This window comes from Lactuca sativa, chromosome 4, assembly GCF_002870075.4.
Source record: "Lactuca sativa cultivar Salinas chromosome 4, Lsat_Salinas_v11, whole genome shotgun sequence".
Lineage (NCBI taxonomy): Eukaryota > Viridiplantae > Streptophyta > Magnoliopsida > Asterales > Asteraceae > Lactuca > Lactuca sativa.
This window is the reverse complement of record NC_056626.2, coordinates 165,494,692-165,517,751: the sequence shown is the minus strand read 5'-3', so window position 1 is coordinate 165,517,751 and position 23,060 is coordinate 165,494,692.

Sequence of the window (23,060 nt, the reverse complement as noted above, 5' to 3'; positions counted from 1 at the left end):
GGTGCCACAATGTGGTGATTGGAGCACCACGACATCGCGTATTTTATGCATGATCGTGCTCTTGGTTGGTCACCATGACATGACAGTTATGGCGGCACAAGCCTATGATTTTTAGGGTTTTCTTCAGATTTAAACACCTAATCTCAAGGATTAGGGTGTCATTTTGTAAAGTCCGTGTTTCTGGGCTAAGCATTAGTAGATGATGTAATAGTCTAGGTCAACCAATGTAACTCATTTTGAAATAATAAATATGAATTATTTGAGTATTATGTGAATTATATGAATTTATGTGTTTTATACTTAATTATAAAAGTATAATAAATAAATGATAAAAATAAGCGTCAAAACTAAAGTGTGAGATAAACTCGATATCTATACATAAAGTTGTAGTAGTCGAAAAAAAAGATTTCGGGTATATAAAGAACACCGAAATCCGAGTTATAACGAAGAAGTTATGACATGTCGAAGTTTTACGGCAAAACCGACACGGCACCGGGAAATGTAAATAGTGAATTTACGATAGAAGACTTTTTAGCATTAGCAATCTAAACAAAAGTTGTAGTATACGTTAAACCGAGCGCATGCATAAAAAGAACGCCCAAATCTGATTTCGTATGAGTAAATTATGATTTTTCTAAAACCCTACTACTGGTGGCCGGCGATGAAGCTCGATGTTGCGAAGTATATGGCCGAGTGTGTGACATGTGCGAGAGTTAAGGCACAACATCAGAAACCGTATATGAGTTTAAAACTTTTACATGTACCCATGGGTAAATGGGAAGACATCACCATGGATTTTGTGACTAAAGTGCCCCGGACGAAGAACGGTCACGACATGATTCGGGTGGTCATGGATCGTTTCACTAAGAGTGCACACTTCATAGCAGTTGTCACACCCCCGAACCAGACAGCGGAAACGTCTGGGGGCTTGTGCGTGACTTCATCTTGTAATATCATTACAGTGAATATAAATGAAAGATAACATCATCATCACCATGCATAATATAACAACATTCATTGTTTACATCGATTATTGTATTCGAATATTACATGCCAAATTAGTCAGGGTATGGTAACACAAAATATAACTAAGTATCCATTAGTTTGTTTCGCTCAACCTGCTTCAACGGTTTCCTGAGAATACAGGTTAATTTAAAAAGGTCAACATAAAAATGTTGGTGAGTTCATAAGTATATTTGAGAAAATGATTTGTATAACTTTGTAATCACAAGAAAATCATGTATTTTCTTAAAATAGTTTGGTTTGTTTATGTCCGGTCTTGTATTAATGCATGTGTGTTATTGTTTAATAGAATGTCAAAAGTGATTCAAGAGAATGTAAATAGAATTCCCCCAGACAACCCGATGTGGTCCGTAAAAGAAGAATAGATAATGTTGTCGTACCAACACCGAGGTTGAGTACTAGTGTGAGTAAGTTTCCGAGTAATCAAACATAAAAGAAAATAGTATTCCGCAAACTTCATAACGTTAATTCCTCTAAGTGAGCCGTCATAACCATACTAAATAATGACAATTTCACCTGTCTTGGTGTTTGTGCACGCCGACTGAAAAATAGAATAAGGTTATAGTCACCCTAGACCGATGTAGTCTAACTGTAGCGAACAGTTGTAGGGTGTCATCCCCGTATAGATCTATACACAAAACCCTGCTCTCCATCAAAGAGACTATGATTATAACTACGGGCTACGATCGTACACTCAATAGGTGTCAACCGACAAAACTCACTAGATCCTTAATCGAATTTACGCGAAGATAAACGTATAAAACTCATTCCAGACCCAACGAACCATGTAAGTGAACCACTAGGGCATCGCTAAACATGTGAGTCATTTCAAAACCTAATATGAATGAGATTATATAACATGGGCCCGAAATATATGTAAAAGGACAACTAAGGCCCATTTCACATGTAAGGTATTTATAGGCCCAAATAGCATGCAAATAGTATACAAGGTCCGTCGCGCATATTAATGGGTCAGAGAAGCCCAATAAACAATTACATAGTATTCACGACCTATCAAACATATAAATGGACCACAAAGGCCCGATAACCTAAAAATGATCAAAATTAATCTGTTTATTAGTTTATTGTTGGTTTTGGTTCAATTATTCACTAAAATAGCATAAAATGCCCACTTTTTGTAAAAATGATGTTCTTGGCCCAATAAGCCAAAAATTTACAATTAAGGCCAAATTTTAGTAAAAGTAACACTTTAACCCCCATTTTGCTCAAAACTTGTATTTATGACTAGTTTTTGGTAAAAATAACATTTTAAACCCATTTTTGTCAAAAATATCATTTTTTGCTTGATTTTTGTGAAAATACACATTTTTCTGGTTTTTGGCTTTTCTAACGTGGTTGTTGGAAAATTTGTAGAAAAATCATCGTAAGTCGAAATTTGGATCCGTAAATTCTGGAAGTTTGGAAATTTTGTCTACTTTGTTCACAATTTTTCTCATAATTTTTAATGGCCTCTAACAAGTGTGAAATTTCTCACCTTCACAGGTTGGTCTGAAATTATTTCAAATATGATAGGCAGTTTTGTAAAATTCGCCAAAAATTGTAGAAAAATTGTATGAAAATGTGAGAGTAGTAATTTTAAAGGTATAAACCTGAAATTTTTTCATGTAAAACAGTTTTGAATAATATTATCATTAAGTTGATCAAAACAGTCCGAGATTAGACCAAAACTTATATGTCAAGGGCTGATTTATGAGTTTAGTTTATAGATCTTTGAACACAACACTCATTTTTGCTACTTTAAGTGTATAAATCCCAGATCTACAAGTTTACATGTATTATATGTGATAACACATACTTTTCTCAAGGTTTTCATGTAGATCCAAGTGATAAAATAAATATCTTAACATATTTTTAGATTTAGGAGGTAAATAACGCATAATCAACAAATAAGTCATGAGAAACACACATATTCATGCATATACACATAGATCTACACAAAGTAACTTGTATTCTCCTCCAAAACCAAGTAAAAATCAAAAACAGGGGGTATGAACTCACCTTGGGATGATGGATCAGTTTTGATGAAGGGATATGAGAAGATGATGTTGTTTTCGGCCTTAGCAAGCTTTCCTTGTGTGGTTTTCGAGTTTAGAAGGTTTCTAAGAGTATGATCACAAACAAGTGTTTAAAAGGAGTGTTCTAACACAAAAATGAAGTTGTTTAGCTTGAATGTGTGATGACTTACCCAAGATTGATGATCTTTAGTGAAGATCTTCTTGAAGCGCCTAGAGATCTCAAAAATTTGGATGGAAGGAAGGAGGATGTTCTTGAGTGTTTGAGAGAGTTTTCTTGAAAGATTTTTGAGAGAATGAGGGTGGTGTGAGGTGTTTTGGCCGAGAAGAAGAAGAGAGAATAGAGAGGGAGTGAGGTGATGTGCATGGAGATCCACCATGCAATAAGGAGATGGCTAACTCTCATTAATCCTCCTAATTTCCTTTTATTTTTCTTTTCTTTTACTCATTGGGCCGAGAATAGGCTAGTGGGATGAAGAAAATGGTGTTGGGCCCAAACTCTTGTCCTGGTCGAATTTTTATAGGCCTAATATTAGATTTTCGGCCCATTGGGCCCTTAAGAAGGTTCACGGCCCAAAATGGTAAAGGAAATGGGTTTATGGACCATTAAGGTTAATTAAATCATTTAAGACTCATCATGGTCCATTAGAGGTAGAATGAATCATTCTAGGCCCAAATGGCCCAAAATGTTATAGATTGATGAATTGATGATTTATTGGTCCCTTAGGCCCAATAAGAAAATCCTAATCCATAATGAACTTAAGCCAGGATTTCTAGGGTTTCCAACCCTTAGTTGCACATATGAGATGTATTTGAACGAGCATAGAGTATTGTATTCACTTAGAGTACAAGTTTTTACAATGGATAATGTTTACATGAGAATAGAATTTCCTAGCAAAATGCCAGTTGTAACAGCAGCCAACAAGAGGTGGTCTATGGATAAGCTTGCAAATGCTTACGTGAAGGAGGTAATAAGACTTCACGGTGTTCCTCTTACGATTGTATCAGATCATGATAGTCGTTTCATGTCAAGGTTCTGGAGAAGTTTACAAGAGGAATTTGGTACGAAGTTGTATTTGAATACAACTTACCATCTGCAGACTGATGACCAGAGCAAAAGAACGATTCAAACAATGGAAGATATGTTGAGAGCATGTACCCTGAATTTCCAAGGTAATTAGGATGAGCACTTACCGCTGGTAGAATTTTCCTACAACAATAGTTTCCACTCGAGCATCAAGATGGCGCCTTATCAAGCTTTGTATGGACAGAAGTGTCGTACGCCATCTTGTTGGCTTGAGGCTTGAGAAAAGTAGTTTATGGGCCCGGAGATAGTCCATGAGACTGCTGAGAAATTGAAGGTGATCAGGGAAAGGATGTTAGCAGCTCGGGATCGTCAGAAGAGCTATGCTGATAAGAAAAGACAACTGATGACATTCGAAGTTAGAAATTCTATTATGCTTAAAGTCTTACCATGGAAGGGACTTATAAGATTTGGGAAACGATGAAAGTTGAGTCTGAGGTTTATTGGAGCGTTCAAAGTTCTTCAGAAGATTAGGAACTAAGCTTACAAGCTTGAATTACCTGAAGAACTAGATGGTATTCATATCACCTTCCATGTGTGTTATTTGAGGAAGTTCGCGGGAGAAGTTCCCGACATAATTCCAATCTCAGAATTAAGAATGGATGAGAATAACAGGCTAATCGAAGAGCACGAGGCAATCTTTGACCATAAGGCTAAGAAGTTACGACGCAAGATGGTCGATTTAGTGCTAGTTCGTTGGAAACATTCGAATGAGCCGAATCTCACCTGGGAAACAGAAAGTGACATGATGAGTCGCTACCCACATTTGTTTGCTTATGCATGATTCTGGGACGGAATCATCCTAAAGGGGAGAGAATTGCAACGTCCGTGTTTTTGGGCTAAGCATTAGTAGATGATGTAATAGTCTAGGTCAACCAATGTAACTCATTTTGAAAATAATAAAGATGAATTATTTGAGTATTATGTGAATTATGTGAATTTATGTGCTTTATACTTAATTATAAAAGTATAATAAATAAATATTAAAAATAAGCGTCAAAATTAAAGTGTGAGATAAACCCGATATCTATAAATAAAGTTGTAGTGAATGGAAAAACAAAGATTCCGGGTATATAAAGAACGCCGAAATCCAAGTTATAACGAAGAAGTTATGACATGTCGAAATTTTACGGCAAAACCGGCACGGCACCAGGAAACGTAAATAGTGAATTTACGATAGAATACTTTTTAGCCTTAGCAATCTAAAAAAAAAAGTTGTAGTATACGTTAAACCAAGAGCGTGCATAAAAATAACGCCCAAATCTGACTTCGTATGAGTAAGTTATGATTTTTCTCATATTTGGCTTAGCAGTGTACAACCCGAAACTCGAATTTTCAATCGAGCGGTTATTGGCCAACGCGACCTAAATGATAGTTGAGTATCTCATTAATAGGAACTCAACGATAAAAAGACAGACGAAAACAGAGTTCGTATGAAGAAGTTACGAATTTTACTACTGTTAAATTTAATATCGGTCGAGAATTATCTGATGGAGTCAAATGAAAGGTTTAGATTTTATTTTTACCTATGCGTGGATATAAAGAACGTAAAAAACGGAGCTCGTATGCGAAAGTTACGGATTTTAGAATTCGGAAGTGTGCTGTGCGAAATAGGTGACGTGACACAATCCTGACATTGCTTTCTCCCCAAGGCTTGCCACCAGATGATAACATGTGGCACCAAGATGAGCCATATTTCACCCTATAAATACAACCCCTTCCACCCTTATTTATTCACACCTTTCGCATTCTTTCTTCTCTCTACTCTCTCTCTAAACCTCCCAACCCCTCCCCCCCCCCAAGCCCTTGGAAACTCCCCTAGCGCTAGAAGAAAGCCCCAGAGCGCTCGACGGCTCTGAGAAGAAGAGCTTTTCGGCTCGGAAACGCTGCTCCACTGAAGCCCGATTTTTAATAAAAACTCGCTATAAGTGAGATACGTCTACCATACTTTAAATATAGCTTATATATAAATATAATATCGTTATTATGAACCTATAAATAAGATTTATCAGTGACTCAAAGTCGTTATGCTGATTGATATACTTACGAGAATGATGTCTAGGTTGTGATTTAGTGAGGTGTTTAAAGTGAGATTTCCAAACAATATGCTTCATATACCAAACGGACCCTACCTCCGATATGATCCTACCTGGTTGTTCCTTAACTTGATAGATCATGCAGTAGACTCTGAGTGAATGACGAATCTAGACTAATAATTAGTCGCAATAAATATTAGACTAAAATCTAGTGGTAATAATTAGAGATGCACAAAGACCCGATCCGATCCGGTTTGATGATGTCACAACGAATCCGATGTCACCTTTAATCCGATCCGGTTTCAAACCGGATTTGACCGGTTTTCCGAGCCCCGCATCCGATTCGGTTTAATCCGATCCGATCCGAAATCCGATCCGACTTTGCCTTTTTTTTTTTTAAATACACAATTTTTGGACCTCAAATATAACACAAAATGCAACATGGGTACATTAAAATAGTTAAAACATACATCAAACGTCGAATTAGAAAGAGTTTTTAAACTAGTTAAATAATAATAATAATAAAGTGGCGTTATAACATTTAGCCAAATGGAAATAGTTTTTGTGGTCTTCCACTTCGTGTCACCTTCATTTAATTATTCTTCAACCGCCACGCAAGTAACTAGGGGTCTCATCAATGCCATATTCTTCATCCACGTCTTCGTCTTCGACTTCATCGTCGTCGTCTTCGTCTTCCGGAGGTGTTGATAAGCCTTGTGCATATTCTTCATCCATGATCTCCGGTTCAACATTTTGTGATAGTGGGCCTTCTAGTGATGCCAAGTGTTGTATATGTTCCACAGAATCCAAGTAATCCTTCAAGTAAAAGCAAACCTCTACCGCAACCGGGGTAAGATTTGTCCTCAACTTTGATAAAACTCTTCCACTAAAAGAAAAAGTGGATTCCAAAGCTACCGTGGAAGCTTGGACGGTTAGTAATTCATGGGCCATGACGGAGAGAATAGGAAATTGTGCTTCCTTTTCTCTCCACCAAGCCAAAAGATCCAAAATTTTAAATTGTGGTGCACTCATGAATTTTAAAAAGTTTGAACCCATATAAATTCCAAGTTCGCTACTAGGCGTTAATGTGCGTGCTCTTTTGTTTTGCTCCTACAAAAGGTAGTTATAGAGGTCGATATGAAAATCCGTTCGACCCCCACCACTACCCGATGCACCGCTAGTAGAGTCGGTTACACTTGCAAAAGTGTTTGACATATTGTCATATTTTGTAGCGTAAATGTCAAACAAATTAGTAAAAGTATCATTAAAAATGTTTATTTGGCTACGGATGTAGTTTGAGTTATCTTTGTGCAAATTTAAATACATAGAAATTTTGGTAATCAAAGCCTCTACACCCGTAACATTGATACATGGGTTTAATGTCGCGGCGCAAGTAAAAAGTGGTGGCATTTCTTTGAAATATTTGACTAGTTTTTGTCTCATTGGTCTCGTAACCAAAACAAATATTTCACTTCTTTGTTCAAAACGTTCCAATTGTGCGGACATCAACCATAATTCATTTAGTAACAACGGACTTGTAGGGTAATACACACTCGATAGAAAAGTGGTTGATTGTTTAAAAACTTTTAACATTTCCACAAAATCTTCCATCAAATCCCAATCATAATCCGAAACCGGGTTTTTTCCTTTTGAAATTGTGTCGTAAAATAATTGCAAAGCGTTTCTTTGATGTGTCAAACTTTCAAACACCATGCATGTTGAACTCCATCTAGTGTCACAATCCCAATGAGGACTATATGGAGTTACGTTAATGGAAATGGCAAACTTTCGATATTTTTCCATTGTAGCTTTATTTTTTCCAAAAACTCTAGTTAACACAATTTTGAATTTTTCAATCGTCGAATCTATCATTTTTAAACCATCTTGTACCGCAAGATTAATAATGTGACAAACACATGTAGTATGAAAAAATAAGCCATCCAAAATAGGTTTATATTTTGCGATTAATCTTTTTGCCGCGACGGTATTGTTACTTGCATTGTCAAACGAAATAGAGAAGATTTTGTCGCGTAAATTATAAGTCTCTATAACGCTTACTAAAATTGCAAATAATCTTGCTCCCGTGTGAGGATGCGCAAAAATTTCAAAAGCAATAACTCGTTTGTTCATTACCCAAGTAGAGGGATTTATCCAATGTGTCGTGACACAAAGATAGCTTTTGGGACAACTACCGGTGGAGGACCAAACGTCACAGGTTAAAGAAATACCGGTTTTTATATTTAAAAATCTCAATTGCATATCTTTTTTGGCTATATCCCAATACTTTAATGCATCACGTCTAAGAGAAGTGCGACTTACTTGCCGGTATTGCGGTTGCATTTTTTCCCGCAAAATCCTTGTTAATCGCGGGTTGTCAAAGTGGTTGAAAGGATAGCCCTCTTGAATCACGAACTTGCAAAAGCTTTCACGAAGGTCATCATTGTTGTAAATAAAGATTGACCCGTCGGGAGTAATATTTGGTTGACTTGGATCGCTTTGACCTTTTACAACCGAACAAGTTTTTGTTGTATGACTCCTCAACGTGCTATTGACATCTTTTCCCAAAAACATTCTGCACTTCTTGCATCTCGCTTTTTCCTTCCCGTTCGACAACAAACACAAATCGTAATGTTCCCACACTTCTTTACTCCGACTGGTTGGTATGATTTTAACCACCGTTGCATCCGAATCTTGACCCACGGTTGAATTTCTCGAGCTCATTTTTTGGAGTATTATGAAAATAATTAGTAGAATTTTTGTGTAAAATTGAAATGTAGCAAATGAAAGGTATATATAGGTGTTTAGAAGTGCCAAAAAGTCAAAAAAAAAAAAAAATCAAAGTAGCCGTTTTTTTTTGTTCTAACGGCTAGCAAGAAAAAAAAACAAAACAAAAAATTCAATCTTTCCCGTTTTCTAACGGTAACAAAAAAAATCCGGTTTCAAACCAGTTTTGGATCCGGTTTCAATCAAATCCGGTTCTCGATACGGGGTCTAATCTGATTGCTCATCCGAAATGCAGATCCGGATTGCTCATCCCCAATTTTCACGGCCAGAAAAGACCGATTTTGTTTATGCTTTATAAAAATCAGAGTACTTCATTTCATAAAAATGTTGCGGAGTTTGTTCCCAGAAAAACACGATAAATACGTTATCAAAACATTTTCAATGAAACGTATTTTACTCATTTTAAAATGTTTGGGATGTCATCGTCAATACAGAAACATAAGCATAAACGGAACTTACATTTATTTACACTAGTGATCTACATCTCTTTAATCTCTCAGTGTAATGTGACTTCGTATCAACACCTGTGATATAAATAAACTGAGTGGGTCAGGTTGGGAAACCTGGTGAGTACATAGGGTTTTCAACCCACAATATTATAATTATTATGTTTAAACAATCAAACAATCAACCCAATTACCCATCCCCATTATCTTCTTTACTCTTAAGGATTTAACCTAAGAGTCATCTATCCTGCATTCGTTTATTCCGAAGTCCCTTACTTCCAGGGTTATAGGACTGGCACTAAGTCCATAGCTGCCAATGTTCGTTCGTAAAGCACTAATTCCATAGCTGCTATAGTCTATTCATCGGGTATTAAATCCATAGCTACCAGTGTTTATCTAATAGGTACTAAGTCCATAGCTACCAATTCCTAACAGGTACTAAATCCATAGCTACCGGTGTTTGTCCAGTAGGCACTAAGTCCATAACTGCCGATGTTTATTAGGCACTAAGTCCATAGCTGCCAATGTTTACTCACATCATCTTTTATCTCTCATCGTTCATCTACCCATGTCATACCCAACATATTCATATATATAAAATACGTATACAGTTTAAATCCTTTAAAACATGCATAAAAACGTTCATCCAGCATAGACAGCAAGTACTCAAATAATATGCACACTTAGCATGTAATTTATATAAAATACTTCATATCTATGTGTAAGATGAAAGTAACTATGCACTCACTTGAAAGGTGGTGAGTCGGCACTCGGACAACACTTCGTTACTCTTAAAACAATTATCCCTTGACGAAACCTAGTATCATTACCACTAGAGTTTAGTCTAACGCTTGACGAGACTAATTTAATAGTCTAGCTATTATTACTATTATATAAGCGTTAAATAACACTCGATATAACTCATAATAATAACCCAAATAATTATTTTAAGGTCCTAATAATCTTATTATAATTAAATAAAATTTATATTAAATATAGTATAGGCGTAGCTCACTTACAGCGGGTTTTTATTAAAATCCGGGCTTCGCTGGAGCAGCGTTTCCGAGCTAAAAGCTTTTCTTCTCGGAGCCGTCGGGCGCTCCGGGGCTTTCTTCTCGTGATAGGGAGGTTCCCTAGACTTGGGAGGGGTTTAGGGAGGTTAGAGAGAAGTTAGAGAGAGAAAGAAAGGTTTGAAGGTGTGAGGAAATTATGAAGAGTTCATCTCTTATTTATAAGAATTGTATAGTAAAGTAGTCTCCAAGCTTCGTCCGTAACTTTTGCATACGAGCTCCGTTTTTGTCTGTATTTTTACCGTTGAGTTCCTATTAATGAGATCTTAAACTCTCATTTAGACCTCGTTGGCTAATTCTCATTCTATCTTGGATTTACAAAACTGTATCGAATTCGCAACGCTCGAAGAGTAGGGACTAAGCTTCATCCATATCTTTCGCATACGAGCTCTATTATCGACGTTCTTTATATCCACGCGTTGGTATTTACGAGTACTAAAACTTTCATTTAGATCCCGTCGGCTAATTCTCACTCTATCTCAGATTTACAAAACTGTATCGAATTCGCAACGCTCGAAGAGTAGGGACTAAGCTTCGTCCATATCTTTCGCATACGAGCTCCGTTTTCGACTGTCTTTTTATCGTTTAACTCCTATTAACGATATCTTCATTTATCGTTTAGATTATTTTGGCTAAAAATCGACCGATCTAAAATTCAGATTTCGGGCTGTGCACTGCTATGCTAAATCTTAGAAAAATCATAACTTCCTCATACGAAGTCAGATTTGGATGTTCTTTTTATGCACACTATCGGTTTAACATATACTACGACTTTTGTTTAGATCACTAAGGCTAAATCTCGCTCTATCGTAAATTCACTATTTACGCCTCCCGGTATCGTGTCGGTTCCGTCGCGAAACTTCGACGTGTCATAACTTCTTTGTTATAACTCGGATTTCGACGCTCTTTATATGTACAGAAACCTTGTAACATATACTACAACTTGGTTGAGATGATTTATTCTTAATAATAATTTGTCAAAAAGTCGTTTTCAACCCCTATTGCCTCTAAATTGACTAGTCCGGATCTACGGGCGTTACAGTAGGTGTTTATTTGAACTTAGTGTTCACCAGCAGTACTCCATCCCCCACATGGTGCCTTATTTGACATAAATTACTGAGGAACCTCCGAAGCAGTGTTGTCACCCCGATGAAAGTCCTTAGACTAGGTCCCTTGTGTTGGATGTTTTAGGGAAGTGAAGTGAGGATAACGAGAACGGGTAATCGGGTTTGCTTGGTTTGATAAAGTTGATAAATTTATTTATTGTGGGTTGAAAACCCTATGTGCTCACCAGAATCCCAAGTCCGACCCACTCAGTTTCTTGTATTACAGGTAGTGGCACACGAGCATAGATATGATGTTGGGATGAGGGATTACGGATTATAGGCCTGTAAATATGAAATAATGTAGTAAGGCTTATATTGTACTGTTTATGCTTTTGATTTATATCGAACATGACATCCCGAGGTTTTTAATGAAATACATTTCTTCGGAAATGCTTTGATAAGTATTTATCATATTTTCGTTTGAGAACAAATTCCGCAACATTTTTCTTTAAAATGTTACTCTGATTTTTAAACAAGCATAAACAAAATCGGTCTTTTCTAGCCATAAAAATGGGGATGTCACAGTTGGTATCAGAGCATTAGTTTAAGCGAATTAGGAATTTGTAGGATTTCTAGACTTAAACTTAGAATGCTAAGCGATGATTGTGAGATCATTTTCTAGTATATTTTAGACACAAGCACAAGTTTATTTTAGGAAAGATGCCTAAAATGCTTTTATGTGCTATATGTTGTTATTTGTTTGGATCTATGGTCTGTTGCTGAACGGATCTGGAAACCTTATGTGTTCAGGATTCTAAATGTACGACTACGATATTAGAACTAACATGTAAACATTTCGGAGTGATACGGATGATTTAAACATCAATTGAAAATAAAGCTCTAAATTCACCCTATTCGGTGTATAGATCAAAATGGAAAGAACCCGAAGTGGAGTCGGGAACGCGAATGGAAATAGGAATCAGCCCTTAGTGATTGAGCAAATATTGGTTGTAGCAGATGCTCCAGAGCCAATCACAATGGTCAGAGTACTAGCGATGATCCAAATGATGTTGGATCGTCAGATGGAGGAGACAAGACGATTGCTCCAATAGAATCGAGAGGAACCTACTATGCCAGTTGAACAGCCCGAGTTGAATGACGGGCAATCTGATGAGGGGAACTACAGCAGGACAGTTGGTCAAGCTGATCCGCCAGTTACTAGGAGGAACAATCAAGATGACAGAGTCGACAGGAAAAAATGCAAGTACAAAGATTTTCTGAATTGCTAGCCATCAACCTTCACCGGGGAGGAAGATCTGATTGGAGTTATGGATTGGATCTCAGAGATGGAGTTGACTTTTATGATGTGTGGTTGCAGAGGCAAACTACAGACCACATTTGCAGTGCGCCAGTTTAGAAGAGGCACGGTTCATTAGTGGAACACTATGGGGAAGAATTTAAGCCCCAATGAGCTCCTGCAACTGACGTAGGCAGAGTTTTTGGTGCAGTTCAAACGCAAGTACTGCTCGGCCCAAAACCTGCTAGAGCTAGAAAACCAATTCCTAACCCTGAAGAAAGGAAGCATGTCTATTGATGAGTACACCAACAACTTCACATAGAAGATGGAGTTTGCCTTGCGTATTGTCCCAGATGAGCTGACAAAAATCGACAAGTACGCGAAGGGACTTCCATGGGAGTATGTGGTGTCGGTTAGGGCTGTGCATGGGTCGGTTTGGGTCGGTTTTGGATCCAAACCCAACCCAACCCATAAATGGTCGGTTTCTGGTTTTTAGAACCCAATAGGATCGGTTTCTGGTCGGTTCGGTTTCTCGGGTTCTAAGGTCGGTTTGGGCGGTTTTTCGGTTTCTTGGGTTCAACCCATACACTCACGGGTTCTGGGTTTAAACCCATGGGTTTTGGGTTTTAACCCATTTTCCATAAATGAAGCAACAAGTTAGATACTTCAAAAAATAACAAAATGAAGTTAAGTACTTCAAAAAACATGAGTCTTACAACAAATAGCCCATTACAAATTACAACTAAAGCCCGAAATAGTCTATTACAACTAAAACACAATCAAGTATGGGTGGTTTCTCGGGTTGGATGGGTCGGTTTCATGAGGCGGTTTGTCGGTTTTAAGTATGGGTCGGTTTCTCGGGTTGGATGGGTCAGTTTCTGGTTAAAAACTGAAACCGAACCCGATTTTTCGATTTCTAAAAATATAACCCAAACCGTCGGTTTTGGTTTTTTCGGTTTTGTCGGTTTTAGTCGGTTTCTCGGTTTTTTGGTTTGGGTTTGCTCACCCCTAGTGTCGGTATGTCAGGCACCTAATATGGAGGCGTCTATCTGGACTGTTAAGTCTGTGGAGGAGATGATCAAAGGAAGAGACGCCAACAAGATTGAGGTTGGCGAAAAGAGGAAATTTGAGTGATCTGCTAAACCCAATAAGAAGAGCAAGTTCAGTTCAAAGAAGTTTGGAGGAAGAGGAAACGAAGCGAAGTGATGCGAGAAGTGTGAAAAGAAGCACTCAGGGAAATGTAGCAAGGAAGTTACCTACTACAAGTGTAGGAAGACCGGGGATTACGCCAACGAGTGCACCGCCATCAAAAGGGTGTGCTACGAGTGTCATGAAGAAGAGTACATTACAAAGGATTGCCCGAAGAAGAAAGAGGCGGTAAGGCCCAACATTCCACCAAATTTGAAGGTGAGAGCCTTCCAGACTACGCTTGAGGTTGCGAAGGAGGCAGCAAATGTCGCATCAGGTACCTTTCTTGTAAATGGATTGTTTTCCACTATACTGTTTGATTCAGGAGCAAACTACTCCTTTGTGTCGCATAAATTTGGAGGGAAATTAGCATTACCTGTAGAAAAACTTGATAATGCCCTAATTGTGGAAGTTGTCAGTGGCAAATTCGCACCTGTTAGTGATCGTATTAAGAACATCGTCATCGACTTAAACGAAAACGAATTCCACAAAGAGCTGTTACCCATAGAGTTGAATGGTTTCGACATCGTTTTGGGAATGGATTGGCTTAGCGCCAACGATGCCGAGATATTATGCCGAAAGAAGATAATAAGAGTAAACCCACCTGGAAAAGAGTCATTTATGGTGTACGGGGACAAACACAAAGTAAATTCTGGAATCATCTCCCTGATGAAAGCCAGAAAATGTTTGTCCAAAGGATGTACATCATATTTGACATTTGTGATCGATGCTAAAAACGAAAAGAAGGATGTGCAGAATATACCGGTCGTGTGTGATTATCCGGAAGTCTTTCCCGAAGATCTTCTCGGATTACCGCCTAATAGACAAGTGGAGTTTCGGATAGACTTGTTACCAGGAACGGCACCAATAGAAAAAACACCATACCAATTAGCACCAACGGAGATGAAGGAGCTCATGACGCAAATTCAGGAGCTGTTGGACAACAGTTTCATTCGACTTATTTCATCACCCTGGGGAGCTCTGGTGTTATTCGTGAAAAAGAAAGATCAAAGCATGAGAATGTGCATAGATTACATAGAGTTGAACAAGGTAACGGTAAAAGAACAAGTACCCTTTGCCAAGGATTGATGAACTATTCGATCAACGCAAGGTTCGAGCTATTTCTCAGATATCGATCTTAGGTCAGGATATCATCAACTGAAGGTGGGAGAGCAGGATATCGAGAAGACTGCATTCATAACAAGATATGGACACTATGAGTTCTTGGTTATGTCATTTGGACTAACCAATGCTCCAACAACGTTCATGGATTTGATGAACAGGGTTTGTAAACCATTCCTCTATAAATCCGAAATAGTGTTCATAGATGACATTCTGGTTTACTCAAGAAGCCAGGAGGAGCATGGCAAGGATCTACAAGAAGTGTTAGAAGTCCTAAAGAATGAGAATTTGTATGAAAAGTTCTCCAAATGTGATTTTTGGATCCGAGAAGTCCAATTCTTGGGTCATGTGGTTAACCAAGAGGGAATAATGGTTGACCCGGCAAAGATCGAAGTTGTGATGAAGTGGGAATGACCAAAAAGTCCCACAGAGATTCAAAGGTTTATGGGATTAGTTGGATACTACCGACGGTTTATCCAAGGCTTTTCCTCGATAGTTGCTCCATTAACAGCTTTGACCCACAAAGGAGCTACTTATACATGGAGTGAGAAGCATGAAGAAGCATTTGAGAAGCTAAAGAAGAAGTTGTGTAAAGTACCGATTCTTTCTCTACTCGGTGGAGTTGAAGACTTCACAGTGTATAGCGATGCGTTGGGAGTTGGGTTAGGATGTGTTCTAACTCAAAGAGAAAAGGTGATAGCATATGCATCTCGACAATTAAAGAGCACGAAAAGAACTACCCCACTCATGATCTGGAGTTGGTAGCGGTAGTATTTGCCCTAAAGATATGGAGGCATTATCTCTATGGCACGAAGTGCAAACTTTTCACTGATCATAAGAGTCTCCAGTATCTCTTTTTAATCAAAAGGAATTGAATATGAGGCAACGACGCTGGCTGGAATTACTCAAGGACTACGACTGCGAGATACTTTACCACCCAGTAAAGCGAATATTGTCGCGGATGCTCTAAGTCAAAAAGTCAATCTTGAATGAAAAAGGCCAAGAGCGTTAAGAACAGAAGTTGTCTCGACGATTGTGGAAAAGTATCAGGAAAGCTCAAGAAGAAGCTTCAGAGAAGAATGACCGAAAGGAAGAACCTATGGGCAAAACATTAGTGTTCAGTACAAACAGTCAATGATTAAAGGTGTTCCAAGAAAGGATTTGGGTAACTAAGACGGGAGGAATAAGAGATCTTCTGATGGAAGAAGCTCACTAGACCATGTACTCGGTTCATCCCGGCAACACAAAAATGTATAGGGATCTAAAACACTACTACTGGTGGCCGATGATGAAGCTCGATGTTACGAAGTATGTGGATGAGTATGTGACATGTGCGAGAGTTAAGGCACAACATCAGAAACTGTATGTGAGTTTAGAACCTTTAATTGTACCCATGGGTAAATGGGAAAACATCACCATGGATTTTGTGACTAAACTGCCCAGGACGAAGAACGGTCACGACATGATTTGGGTGGTTGTGGATCGTTTCAATAAGAGTGCACAGTTCATAGCAACCAACGAGAGGTGATTTATGGATAAGCTCGCAAATGCTTACATGAAGGAGGTAGTAAGACTTCACGGTGTTCCTCTTACGATTGTATCAGATCATGATAGTTGTTTCACGTCAAGGTTCTGGAGAAGTCTACAAGAGGAATTGGGTACAAAGTTGTATTTGAGTACAGCTTACCATCCACAGACTGATGGCCAGAGCGAAAGAACGATTCAAACACTGGAATATATGTTGAGAGCATGTACCCTGGATTACCAAGGTAACTGGGATTAGCACTTACCACTGGTAGAATTTTTCTACAACAATAGTTTCCACTCGAGCATCAAGATAGCGCCTTATCAAGCTTTGTATGGACAGAAGTGTCGTATGCTGTCTTGTTGGCTTGAGGTTTGAGAAAAGCAGCTTATGGGCCTCGAGATAGCCCATGAGACTGCTGAGAAATTGAAGGTGATCAGGGAAAGGATGTTAGCAGCTCGGGATCGTCAGAAAATCTATGCTAATAAGAAAAGACGACTGATGACATTCGAAATTGGAGATTCTGTTCTGCTTAAAGTCTCACCATGGAAGGGACTTATAAGATTCGGGAAACGAGGAAAGTTGAATCCAAGGTTTCTTGGACAGTTCAAAGTTCTTCAAAAGATTGGGAACCAAGCTTACAAGCTCGAATTATGCAAAGAACTAGATGGTATTCATAACACTTTCCATGTGTGTTATTTGAGGAAGTTCACGGAAGAAGTTCCCGACATAATTCCAATCTCAGAATTAAGAATGTATGAGAATAACAGGCTAATCGAAGAGCCTGAGGAAATATTTGACCGTAAGACTAAGACGTTACGATGCAATATGGTCGATTTAGTGCTAGTCCGTTGGAAACATTCGAATGGGCCGAATCTCACATGGGAAACAGAAAGTGACATGATGATTCGCTACCCACATCTGTTTGCTGATGCATGATTCCGGGACGGAATCATCCTAAGGGGGAGAGAATTGTAACGCCCATGATTCTGGTCTAAGTATTAGTAGATGATGTAATAGTCTAGTTCAACCAATGTAACTCATTTTAAAATAATAAAGATGAATTATTTGAGTATTTATGTGAATTATGTGAATTTATGTGCTTTATACTTAATTATAAAAGTATAATAAATAAAGGATAAAAATAAGCGTCAAAATTAAAGTGTGAGATAAACCCGATATCTATAAATAAAGTTGTGGTGGTCGGAAAAAAAAAGATTTCGGGTATATAAAGAACGCCGAAATTCGAGTTATAACGAAGAAGTTATGACATGTCGAAATTTTACGGCAAAACCGGCACGGCACCAGGAAACGTAAATAGTGAATTTACAATAGAAGACTTTTTAGCCTTAGCAATTTAAAAAAAAAAAGTTGTAGTATACGTTAAACCGAGAGCGTGCATAAAAAAAACGCCCAAATCTGACTTCGTATGAGTAAGTTATGATTTTTCTCATATTTGGCTTAGCAGTGTACAACCCGAAACTCGAATTTTCAATCGAGCGGTTATTGGCCAACGCGACCTAAATGATAGTTGAGTATCTCATTAATAGGAACTCAACGATAAAAAGACAGACGAAAACAGAGTTCGTATGAAGAAGTTACGAATTTTACGCGGTCATTTAACAGTATAATCTTCTACTGCTGTTAAATTTAATATCGGTCGAGAATTATCCGATGGAGTCAAAATGAAAGTTGTATATTTTATTTTTACCTACACGTGTATATAAAGAACGTCAAAAACGGAGCTCGTATGCGAAAGTTACAGATTTTATAATTTGGAAGTGTGTTGTGCGAAATAGGTGACGTGACACAATCCTGACATTGCTTTCTCCCCAAGGCTTGCCATCAGATGGTAACATGTGGCACCAAGATGAGCCACATTTCACCCTATAAATACAACCCCTTTCACCCTCATTTATTCACACCTTTCGCATTCTTTCTTCTCTCTTCTCTCTCTCTCTCTAAACCTCCCCCCCCCCCCAAGCCCTTGGGAACTCCCCTAGCGCTAAAAGAAAGCCCCAGAGCGCTCGATGTCTCTGAGAATAAGAGCTTTTTGGCTCGGAAACGCTGCTCCACTGAAGCCCGATTTTTAATAAAAACTCGTTGTAAGTGAGATACGCCTACCATACTTTAAATATAGCTTATATATAAATATAATATCGTTATTATGAACCTATAAATAAGATTTATCAGTGACTCAAAGTCGTTATACTGATTGATATACTTACGGGAATGATGTCGAGGCTATGATTTAGTGAGGTGTTTAAAGTGGGATTTCCAAACAATATGCTTCGTATACCAAACGGACCCTACCACCGATATGATCCTACTTGGTTGTTCCTTACTTGATAGATCATGAAGTTGACTCTGAGTTAATGACGAATCCAGACTAATAATTAGTCACAATAAATATTAGACTAAAATCTAGTGGTAATAATACTAGGTTTCGTCGAAGGAAGTCATATTGCTAATAAGCGAACCGCTGCTCGAATTTTGATTTGTCACTTTCACAAGTGAGTGCATAGTTAGTTTCATCTTACACATAGATCTGAAATATTTTAGATAAATTACGTGCTAAGTGTGGATATTGTCTATATACTTGCTATCTATGCTGGATGAATGATTTTTATAAATGTTTTAAATGATTTAAACTGTATATGTATTTTATATCTACAAAATGTGTTGGGTAAAACATGGATAGATGTAATAGACGATGTGTGATAAAATGATGAGAGGCCTCGATGTTTTAAGATGATCCAGTCATCTAGCGGAGTACAGATGACAACCATGGACTATTCTAGACAGTCTAGTAGAACGCTAGCAGGCTCGCAACCTGTAGATGTTTATTTGAACTTAGTGTTCACCAGCAGTACTCCATCCCCCACATGGTTGCCTTATTTGACATAAATTGTTGAGGAGCACCCGAAGCAGTTTTGTTACCCCGATGAAAGTAATTAGACTAGGTCCCTTGTGTTGGATGTTTTAGGGACGTGAAGTGAGGATAACGGGAACGAATAATCGGGTTTGCTTGGTTTGATAAAGTTAATAAATTTATTTATTGTGGGTTGAAAACTCTATGTGCTCACCAAAATCCCAAGTCTAACCCACTCAGTTTCTTGTATTACAGATAGTGGCACACGAGCATAGATATGATGTTGGGATGAGGGATTACGGATTATAGGCCTGTAAATATGAAATAATGTAGTAAGGCTTATATTGTACTGTTTATTCTTTTGATTTGTATCGAACATGTCATCCCGAGGTTTTTAATGAAATACATTTCTTCGGAAATGCTTTGATAAATCTTTATCATATTTTCTTTTGAGAACAAATTCCGCAACACTTTTCTTTAAAATGTTACCCTGATTGTTAAACAATCATAAACAAAATTGGTCTTTTCTGGCCGTAAAAATGGGGATGTCACACATTTTCACCCTTCAACCTTTTCAAACGAAACCCTAGCCACCTTGGAGTGATTCTTGTTGTATTAGTGGTGATTCTTGAAATCTGAAGATTTGGCTTGCATTTTGGAAGAATGAGAGGTGTGCTTGATAGTTGGAAGAGTGCATCACTTCAGATCTTGCACCTCATGCATCTTGTGATTTTTTTACTGAAAATTTGACATAATAAGCACTCCTCCATCCATTATGTAATTTTTTTAGTCCATCCTATTAATTCAGTCAACCCTGTTGTCAACTCATTTTGCTAATTTGATACTTTTGTCCCTTTAACTTTTAAAATGTCATTATTTTCACTTCTAACATTCTAAACCTCATATCAACTAATGATATAATTATTCCTTAATGATTTAATTAAATAAATCATCTTTTAGTTATTTACTCTATTAAGTTAAGAAACTAATCTTAAAGTTAGGATGTTACATTCCGTTTGTCCACCATACTTAACCATGACCTGGTTTGTATGTCGTACCTGTTAGGTCTATAAATAGAAATGTTAGGAGTTATCAAAATGTGTGTCATGTACCTTGAACTTCATCAAAAATACAAGTTGCTTTTGTTCATCCAAACTTATGTTGTTCCTCATTTATTAACCTCAAGTCTTGCATGCAAGCTTCGCTAGGATTAAACTAAGCTATTGATTACTTGCTTTATATTTATATTGTAATTGTTGGTATTATAATCTCCGTAAGATAATCTCATATTTTCGCATATTGTTTATTGTTAAGCTTTTAAAAGACCCATTTGAGATAAATTATATTCCACAACTATCTTTATGTTTCAAACAAGTTTTTCTCTCGACAAATGTTTCATGTGTTTTGAGGGTAAAAACATAATTTTAAAAGAATTAATAGCATAGTCGTTAAAGTTAACGAGATAATGACGAAAAACAAATTTAAACCACTAAAAGGACTATTTTTACGAGTCTTAATACTTTTAAACCTTGACCAAATAAATCTACAAACCACATGTCGCACCCCCAAACCAAGGATGGCGGAAACGTCCGGGGGTAGGGGACTTCATGTGTAGTATCACAACAACAAGTATAATAGTGCTCAAAGTAAGAACAACCAACCTAAATATAATTGAAAAGGTTACACCATAGTATGAGTTTACATGTTTCTAAATCAATTACATTATGTTGACAAAAATGAAATGTTTAACGTCTTAGCATCCCATCCTCAAAAGCCGTTGATTTCCTGTTTTACTGATTTCCTGAGAATACAAGTAGTTTCGAAATAGTGCCAGCAATTAAGTTGGTGAGTTCATAAGAGTTTTATTTGATAAGTATGTCATTTTCCTTGTACGAGTGAATGAATATGATTCCAGAAAATCCAATATTTTCTCTATAAAATGTGTAATGAAAGCTCCTATGTTATGCAATAGTGTACCCTAGAAAGACCCATATATTCCTTCTATAATCACCCAGTGTATATAACTTATATAAAATTTAAGTTAAATAAACCGTCGAATATAATGGGTCTGCCCTAAGTCCCTAACCAAACAAGGAACAGGAAGTAAGGCGGGCCCACCAATTCTAAGTCGATCGCAACTAAATTCTTATATAACTCTAATATATACACTTAGCAATTATAGTCGGAAACTAACAAATTCTAGTTGAATTGTAGTTTTAATATCATAAAAACCATTTTTTATAAACCCGGTACTTTGTATTCGTACCCCGTTTATTTGAAAACCCGGTACTTTGTAATGTACCCCTTTTATATGAAAAACCCGGTACTTTGTAATGTACCCATTTTGTATAAACCCGGTACTTTGTATTCGTACCCCATTTATATGAAATGGAAACCCGGTACTTTGTAATGTACCCCTTTTGTATGAACCCAGTACTTTGTAATGTACCCCTTTTGTATAAACCTGGTACTTTGTAGTTGTATCCCGTAATGAAAATCCCGGTACTTTGTAATGTATCTATTTTATATGAAAACCCGGTACTTTGTATTCGTACCCCGTTTATTCGAAATGAAAATATTTTGTAATGAGTTCGAAATGTAAATGAAACATAAACTATACCTATTATAGTTTATCTAAATGTTTGAATTGTATATGCAACCTAACTATACCGATTATAGTTTAGCTTAATTGTTTGTGATGTATAATAGACTTAACCATACTTATTATAATTTATTATAATTATTTGTAGTGGTATTACCACTTTGTATATGATTCATACCTTTAAACTAAGTTAAATAATAAGGACAATCAGCAACATGTATTCAAATAATATTACACACTTTGCTCAGCAAGTTACAAGGTGTAAATAGGATTGTTAACTATTTTAGAGTTTTTAACCTTTTTGTGTTCCTGTTATTGGAAGATTTATAGAAAAATCCCAAGAGGTCGAAATTTAGATCTGTAAACTCTGAGAGTTTAGAAAATGTGTCTAGTTTGTTCAAAATTTTATTATGATTTTTAGATGTCTCTAACTTGTGTGAAAATGTCCATATTCACAGACTGGTTCGAATTCGTAGCTACAGTGATAGACAGTTTTGTAAAAATCACCATAAATTGTAGAAAAATTGTATGGACATGTGCAAGTAGTCATTTTAAAGGTGTAAACCTTAACTATTTTCATCTAATACATTTTTGAAAACTAAAAAGTTTAAGATGTTCAAAACAGTCCGTGAATGGAACTCAACTTTTCTGTGGAAAGTTGATGTTTGAGTTTTGTTAAATTTTTCGTAATTTAGCTTGTATTCTACCCCTAAAACATGAAGAAAACATGAAAATGTGGGGGAATGAACTCACCTTGAGTGATTTCAGAAGATGGATGATGAAGAAAAGGAGTTTCCAAGCCAAGAACACTTGGGAGGTGTTTGAAGATTCGAAGAATCTATGAACAAATATGACGATATTTGTGTAAGGAATCCATAATTTGAGTGAAAGGATGTAAGATAATCAAGTGTAGGATGAAGTTACTTACCAAA